Source organism: Elephantulus edwardii, unplaced genomic scaffold (assembly GCF_000299155.1).
Source record: "Elephantulus edwardii isolate Elephantulus edwardi_28Jun2011 unplaced genomic scaffold, EleEdw1.0 scaffold00416, whole genome shotgun sequence".
Classification (NCBI taxonomy): domain Eukaryota; kingdom Metazoa; phylum Chordata; class Mammalia; order Macroscelidea; family Macroscelididae; genus Elephantulus; species Elephantulus edwardii.
Window position 1 is genome coordinate 1,183,392 of NW_006400166.1, and position 9,077 is coordinate 1,192,468.

The following is a 9,077-nucleotide window of genomic DNA, read 5'->3' on the forward strand; positions in this document are numbered from 1 at the left end:
AGGAGTCATAGTCAACTTGATGGTACATAGCAACAATAGCCACAACGGTAGAATATTTTGTTCCATTGTACAAATTACAATACTTAAAATACCAGATCATCCATGTAGTCTACATTGTCCTTCCCTTCACCCATCCTAGTAAGTATTCATTGCCTATCAATTGATTTTCTATTGTCCCCCAGTAATTGTAGTATATGGATTCTCTCTGCATGCAAAACTTTCTCTAGCTTTTTATAGCAGTGATATTAATGAGCCATATCTTTTTTAACTGGATTATTTCATACAGCATAACATTCTCTAGACTCATCCATGTTACAAATGTTTTTCATGGTACTCTAGTGTGTGAAAGTACCCATTTCTCTATTCACTTCTTCTTTGATGGCCATGAGGGTTGTTTCCACTTTTTTTTTTTACTATTGTGAATAATGCTGCAATAAACATGCGTGTACATGTATATCTGTTTGTGTCACAGCTCTTATTTCTTTCAAGTATATTCCTAGTAGTGGAATAGCTGATTAAATGGTACTTATATTTTTAAGTTTATAAGAAAATATCAAACTGCTTTCCATAGTGAGTTGAACCATACTACTTTTTCACCATAGTTTATGCGAGTTCCAATCTCACCACATCCTCACCAGCATTTGTCACTTGCTGCCCCGTTGAACTTTGATGTTGTTTCTGGGCTGAAATGTTATCTTACTGCTGTTTTAATTTGCATCTCTCTAATAGCCAGTGTGAGCTGAGATGAATTGGAATTGGTGCTTTGAACTAGATAGGCTATGGTGAGAATGAAAAAAAATGGGAAAATCGGGCTGCATTCATTGTCAATAAGATCATTTCTAGATCCATCTTGAAATAAATGCTATGAGTGCTAGGAGGATATCCATACACATACAAGGAAGGCCTATTAATACAGCTATCATTCAAATACATGAACAAACAACAAAAGTCAAGAAGAGGAAATAAAGATTTCTACAAACTTTGGCAGTCTGAAATTGATCAAACATGCAACTAAGATTCTCTAATAATAATTGGTGACTGGAGTGTGGAAGTTGGAAACAAGGAAGAAAAACTCATAGTCAGAAAGCATGGATGTGATGATAGAAATGAAGCTGGAGATAAAGAAGAATAGAATTTTGTACAAGTAATTATTTTTTCACTGCAAATATCTTTTCATTATACCAAAAAGAATTGGCAAAAACAGAATAATTTTATGAAACAACATATGAACAAGAGCTTATGGTGATGAAGGAAGAAGTTCAGACTGCTTTGAAAGAATTGGCTGATAATAAGGCCCCAGGAATTTATGGTGTACCAATTGGCATATTTCAACTAACAAATACTGCCCTAGATGTGCTCACCAAGTTGTGCCAAGAAATCTGGAGAACAACCACTTGGCCAACTGACTGAAAGAAATCTATATTTGTTCCCATTCCAAAGAAAGGTGATCTCACAGAGTGTGGAAATTATCAAACAATATCATTAATATCACATGCAAGCAAGATGTTGCTGAAGATTATCCAAAAATGACTAGAACAGCACATCAAAAGAGAACTACCAGAAGTGCAAGCTGGATTTAGATGGGGCTGTGGTACTAGGGATATTGTAGCTAATGTTAGATGGATCCTGGCTGAAAGCAAGGAGTACCAGAAGAAAGTCTATCTTTGTCTCATTGATTATGCAAAGGCATTTGACTATGTGGGTCATAACAAACTGTGGCTAACTCTGAGAAGAATGTGAAACCTATACTTGGACCAGGAGGCAGTCGTCAGAACAGAGCAAGGAAACATTGTATGGTTCAAAACTGGGAAGGGTGTATGACAAGGCTGCATCCTGTCTCCATACCTTTTCAATCTTTATGCAGAACAGGTTATCTGGGAGGCTGGGCTCTATGAGGAGAAATGTGGCATCAGGATTGGAGGAAGAATCATCAACAATCTGTGTTATGGAGATGACACAGCTTTGCTTGCTGAAACTGAATAGGACCTGAAGCACTTGCTGTGGAAGGTCAGTGACTGCAGTCTTCAGTATGGATTGAGACTCAATATTAAGAAAACAAGGATTCTCACCATTGGACCAATTGGCAGCATCATGATGGATGGTGAAGAGACTGAGATTTTTCACAGCTTTAGTTTGTTTGGATCTACAGTCAGCAATCTTGGCATTAGCAGCCAGGAAATTAAAAGACATATTGCGATGGGAAAGTCTGTGGTTAGAGACCTCTCTAAAGTGCTGAAGTACAAAGATGTCAGTCTGGAGACTAAGGTGTGCCTGATGCATACCATGCTCTGCAATCACTTGCTTTGCATCAGAGAGCTGGACAATGACTAGGGATGATAGAAGGAGAATTGATGCCTTTGAGCTGTGATGCTGGAGAAGAGTATTGAATATACCATGGACTGATAGGAAAACAAACAGGTTTATAACAGGTTTATCCTGGAGAGGGTGAAGCCGAGCTGCTCCTTAGAGGCAAGGATTCTGAAGCTTCATCTGATATACTTTTAGACATGTTGCAAGGAGGGACCAGTCCTTGGAGAGGGATGTTATGCTTGGGAGGGTGGAGGGACAGCGCGGGAGAGGAAGGCCCTTGATTAGATGGATTGATTCAGTGACTGGGGTAATGGGGGCAAATGTGTCAGAGATGGTGAGATTGGCACAGGATAGGGCAGAGTTTAGGGCTATTGTACATAGGGTCGCTAAGAGTTGCAGGCAACTCGATGGCACACAACAACAACAAATATCTTTTATAGAAAAACACAAACAGTGAATATATACATTGACTTTACCTAATAGACTACTACACTGAAATGATAGTGATTAAATCTGTGGAAAGACTCAATGGGGAAGTTCAACACCAACTATCAACACCAGGACAGATATTGGTACTGAGACAGATCATCAATTACTCATGTGCGTGTCCAAATCGAAGCTAAAGAAAATTAAAGCAAATCCACAATAACCAAAGTATGCCCTTCAGTCTATCCCACCTGAATTTAAAAACCATTTCAAGAACAAATTAGAGGCATTGAACACTAATGAACAAAACCTGATAAACTGTGGGACAACATCAAGGATATCATCAACAGTGAAAGCAAAAGGTCATTATAAAGACAGAAGTAGAAGAAGGGGGGTTAGATGTAAGAAGAGAGTCTGAATGTTGCACTAGAGTGCCAAGATAATAAAACAAAGGGAAGAAGTGATGAAGTTAAAGATTTGAACAAACCATCTCCAGAAAACTTAAGCAAGACTCTATCTCACAGAGAAAGTGACTCATGGTGGATAAGGAACCTAGAAGTAAAACCAAAGCTATAATTCATCAGAGCAAACTTTTACACTAATGGGCTTATGCAGTGTTTGTCCTTATGAGACTGAGCTGGTTCACTCAGCAGAGTGTTCTCCAGTCTCTCCCAACTTACATAGTATTTTTTGAATTTTTTGCTTCAGAGTGTTGTATAATATTCCATTGTGTGACTGTATCACAATGTCTCAATCCATTCAGGTGTTGTTGGATATTTGGACTGTTTCCATGTTCTTGCAATACTGGGCAAGGTCCAATGGTGATTCGTTTTATAAAACAATATACGGTAATGATTATTAAACAAAATGTGAATGAAGAATAGTGTGAAATACAATGTATATGAACTTTGTAAGCAAACCAATATAAAATTTTAAAAAATCCAACCACCCAAAACGGATGACTGGGACTTTCTAAGAATCAAATCCCCATGCACACCAAAAACTTCTCCAACAGGGTAGAAAAGGAAACTCATGGACTGGGGGAAAAAACTTGGCAATGACCTATCTAATAAGGGATTCATATCTAAAATTTGTAGAATGCTCTAGTGCCTCAACAAGAAAAAGGTAAACAACTTAAACACAAAACGGGCACAAGAATGAATAGACACTTTACCAAAGGAGAAATTCAGATAGCGAACAAACACATAAATATATGATAAAAATCCCTAGCTATCAGACAGATTCAAAGGAAAAGAACTATGAGATAACATCTCACCCCACTAAAAATAGCAAAGTTGAATAGGGCAGCAAGCAACAAATGCTAGCAAGGTCGTGGAGAGATTGGAACTCTTAATCATGGTTGATGGGAACGTAAAATGGTGCAACCACTGTGTAAAGTGGTATGGTGCTTTCTCAAAAAGTTGAAAATAAAATATCATTTGGCTCAGCAATTCCACTATGAGGAATACACCCTACAGAAACCAGAGCTGCGAGTAAAGCAGATGTATGCATATCTCTTTTTAATTACATTATTCAGAATAGCAAAGAGATATAAATATCCCCAGTGCACATCAACAAATGAATGGATACAAAAACTGTGGTACATTTATTTAGACAATGGAATATTTTGCAGCACTGAAAAACAATGATTTTGTAAAACACTACACAACATAGGTGAGCCTGGACGACATTCTGCTGAAGAAATATCTCAGTCACAAAAGGACAAATACTGAATAACACCATTGTTATAAATTTGGACTGATGTGGGGGATGGGAAGAGAATAGAAAAGAGTGGATAATAAACACTACATTAAAACAGATAAGGAGAAGAACTGCCAGAGAGGAATGTATGATTAGACACTGTGTATGACAATGATTTGGAACAAATTTAAAAGTATTAAAAAGTAGACTAGGTAAGAGAGAAAGGAAAGTGAGGGAGGGAAATGTGAAACAATGAACCAATAGAACCCAAACCTCCCTGCAAATCTTCATTAAAATAACAATTTAAAATTTTTTAGAAATAAATTTATTTGACCAGAAGATTTCAAAGGGCAGCTTATGAAGATAAAGCAAAAGTATTATAACAAAAGGTGCAAAGAGCTGGAGAGAGGAAATCAAAAGGGAAGAACTCACTTGGTATTTCACAAGTCAAGGGAACAAAAGAACAAGTTCAAGCCTCAAGTTGGAATACTGAAAGATGCAATGAGTAAATCTTGAATGATCCAAGAAGCCTCTAAAGAAGATGGAAGGAATACAGAGTCACTGTACCTACAAGAATTAGCTGACACTGAATCATTTCAGGAAATAGCTTCTGATTAAGAACTAATGGTAATAAAATAAGTTCGAATTGTTCTTGAAGGTATTAGAAAAAAAAATAAGGCTCCAAGAACTTAATTGAATACCAGTTGATTTATTTCAACAAGCAGCTGCAGCTTTAGATATATTCACTAGGTTGTGCCAAGAATCTGGATAACAATCTGACCAATTGACTGAAAGAGATTCATGTTAATTCTCATTTCCAAAAAACGTGATCTGTGATCCAATAGAATGTGGAAATAATTGAACAATATCATTAATATTACATGCAAGCAAAATCTTGCTGAAAATTCTAAAAAATCTGGCTAGAACAATGAACTGATAGAAATACTAGCTGGATTTAGAACAATCTATGACATTAGCAATATCATTGCTGATATTATCAGTTGGATCTTAATTGAAAGCAAAGCGTACAAGAAGGGTGCCTATTTGTTCTTTGCAAACTATGCAAAGGCTTTTGACTGTGTAGATCACAAAAAATTCTGGCTAACATTGAGAATAACGGGAATTCCAGAACACTTTATTGTGCCCATGTGAAACCTGTATCTACACTAAGAAGCTGTTGTACAAACAGAGAAATGGAACACTGCGTTGTTTACAATCAAGAAAAGAACATGTCAGAGATGTGTCCTTTCTCCATGTCTTTTCAATCTATATGCTGCATAGATCATTCAAAAAGATGACTTTATGGGGGAAAATGCAATATGGATTGCATCTTAACATCAAGAAAACAAAAATCCTCACCACAAGGCCAATAGACAGTAAGTATCATGATAGATGAAGAAGGTATCCACACTCAACATTGGGAAAATCTGATTTTAAGGACCTCTTCAGAGTGCCAAAGAACAATGATATCATTCTGAAGACCAAGGAGCACCTGATCCAAGCCATGATCATTTTTTTTTTACAATGTCCTTTTTTTAAAAAAAATATTGTATTTTATACTGGTTTACTTACAAAGTTTGTATGCATTGTATTTCACACCAGATCTTTCCCATTTCTTTTATTCACTACTCCTTTCACCCATCAAATTGTGTGATCTTATGATTAACCCCCTCCCCTGGCACATCCTTACCTCTCTGCTCCCACCCTTCCACCCTTGGATCCTCATATGTGTTCTACAATAATGGTCTTATACAGTATTTGTCCTAACAGAACTGAGTTAGTTCACTACTTTTACCATAAGTCATGATATTGCTTTTACCAAGACTATTGACTGTGAAGCCAAGTAAACTGGGAAAAAAAATGGAAAAGAGTATTGAACATAAAATGGAGTGCCAAGAGAACAAACAAGTTTGTCCTGGAGAGAATGAAATAAAGTTGCTCCTTAGAAGTAGGAATGTTGAGACTCCATCTCACATACTTTGGACATGTTGTCAAAAGGGTGCCAGTCCTTGGAGAAGGACATCATATTTGGGAAATAGAGGGTCATCACAGGAAAGGAAGACCCTGGATGAGATGGATTGACCCAGTGACTGTGGCAAAAGAGTCAGGTGTATTGGATATGATGAGGTTGGCTCAGACTGGGGTAGGATTCAGTTCCATTGTTCGTAAGGTCTCTGTGAGTCATAGACAATTCAATGATACATAACAACAGCAACAACAAAATAGCCATACAAATGAATACACACTTAGGGTGATGTAAATAGTTAAAAGCTTGATTGCTAACCAAAAGTTTGCAAGTCAAGCCCACCCAGAGATATCAGAAAATAAAACTCAGCCACTGAACGCTCTGTGGAGCACAGTTCTGTCCTGACACCTGCAAACGTGCCATGTGTCAAGGTCAACTTGATGGCAGCTGCTTGACTTTCTGTTTTATTTTATTTCTTATTTTTAAAATCTAGGTAACAGTACCCTCAAGAGTGCTTCAGTACCTTTCTCAACAGCAGTTTCTCAGCCCACTCTTACTCAGTACCCCAGTTTTTTTGTTTGTTGGTTTTTAAATCAAAGGCAGTGTAAAAAAAAAAAAACCACACCAAAAAAAAAACGCAAAAACTTACAAACTAGCTATGACTTGCAGTTGACTGTTAAATATATTAAAAGTCCCACCTGAGGATATCATAAATTTAATCAGAATCACTGAGCCAGTCATGGAGTTCTCCTAGGATCTAGTTCAGGGCTTAGTCCCAAATCTGATTGGTCTGACTAGTCTCCTACAGGAGTTGTGATGGTCCCAGTGCTTAGCTCCTCCTTTGGTGCCTACTCGCTCCACACATACTGCCCACACCACTTCTGACCAACAGCACCTGCCTACTCATCAGCCTCTGGAGCCAGGACACCATCTTTAATTCAGAATATCAGAAATGCAAGCCTACGACCACCAGAACACTCTTATCATCACCTTCATTTTGCAACAGGGGACTCTAAGCTGTCCATGACTGGGACCTTTCAGCAAAGGAACCAGATAATGTGCACTGGGACAAACCTTAGACGGCTCTGCCAAGTTCAGTATGACTCTTATAGGCACCTTCTAGACGAGAGCTCATTACTGTCCCATAGAACTGCAGAACTCTGGGTTTTCCAGGGCTGGAGTGAAGTCCTGGCAAATGGGTCTCTGCTGTATTTCCCAAGTTTGGGCAGTTATCCTCCCTTCCCCGAGGGCTTTCTTCATGAGCCAGCTGCCAAACACAGGCTTCAAACCTGGCTCCTCTCCAGGCATGCATCAGGGTTCTGTTGAAGGCTTCTAGTGTTCAATCATAATTTTGCTTGCTTTCCTACTCTTTACCATGTCATAATAGTGTCAAATTTTCCTTTACCAAGTAAATTCTGGATCCTTCAGTTTTTGGCAGTCACAGCCATTCCTTTCATAAATTTTCTACTGATATTTGCAATTCTGATATTCACTATATATGTCATTTGTTGTTGTTGTTAGGTGTCATTGAGTCAAGTACAACTCATAATGACCTTATGGACAGTGGCTCTGAACCCTGTCTTATCCTGTGCCAATTCCAGGTGCCATCTTCCTGACACACTAGAGCAGTCACCCTGTCAGTCCATCTGGTTGACAGTCTTCCTCTCCTTCACCAACCTTCCATCTTTCTCAGAATTTTTCCCTCTCCAAGAAATAGCCCCTCTGGCAACATGCCTGAAGTATATAAGGCAAAGCCTCATCATCCTTGCCTCCGAAGAGCACCCTGGCTGCATAATCTTCAAGATGTTTGTTCTTTTGGCAGTTCGTGGGATATTCAGTGCTCTACTCCAACACCACAGCTCAAAGAAATCAATCCATCTGTCATCCCTATTCATTGTCCAGCTCTAAGATGCATAGCGAGTGATAGGAAAGACTATAGACTGAATCAGATGAACCTTAGTTATCAAACTGACACCACTACTCAATAATTTGGAGAGGTCCATAACTTCAGACTTTCCCAAGGAAGCATGTCTCCTTATTTCTTGACTGGTAGCACCAAGGGTGTTAGTTGTGGATCTAAGTAAAATGAAGCTCTTGACAGTTTCAATCGCTTCTCCATTCATCATGATGTTGCCTATCAGTCCACTGGTAAGAACCTTGTTTTCTTGGCATTGAGATGCAATCCATATTGGAGGCTACATTCCTTGATCTGCAACAAATACTTCAGTTGTCCTCACTTTCAGCAAGTAAGATTGTGTCATCTGCATAATGCAGGTTATTAATGTGTCTCACTTCAATGCTGATGCCAAATTCCTTCTCATAGAGTCCATGATTGGACTTCTTAAATTATTTGCTCAGCATACATGTTAAGTAGGTAGGAAAAAGAATGCAACCCTGACACACTCCCTTCTTAATTTTAAACCACACAAGGTTCCCCTGCTGTGATCATACAACAGCCTCCTGGTTCAGGTATAGGTTTTGCATAAGCACAATTAAATACCCTGGGATTCCCATTATTCCTGATGTCAGCCACAACTATATATATGTAGTGGGAAATATCAGGCAAAAGACCAGAACTGGGACTGTGGAGTTCATTTTCATGACAGGCTCATGTGTGAGAGAGAAACCTTGCTACTGGAGAAAAGGATCCAAAAGTGGATCTTTTTTATTATTA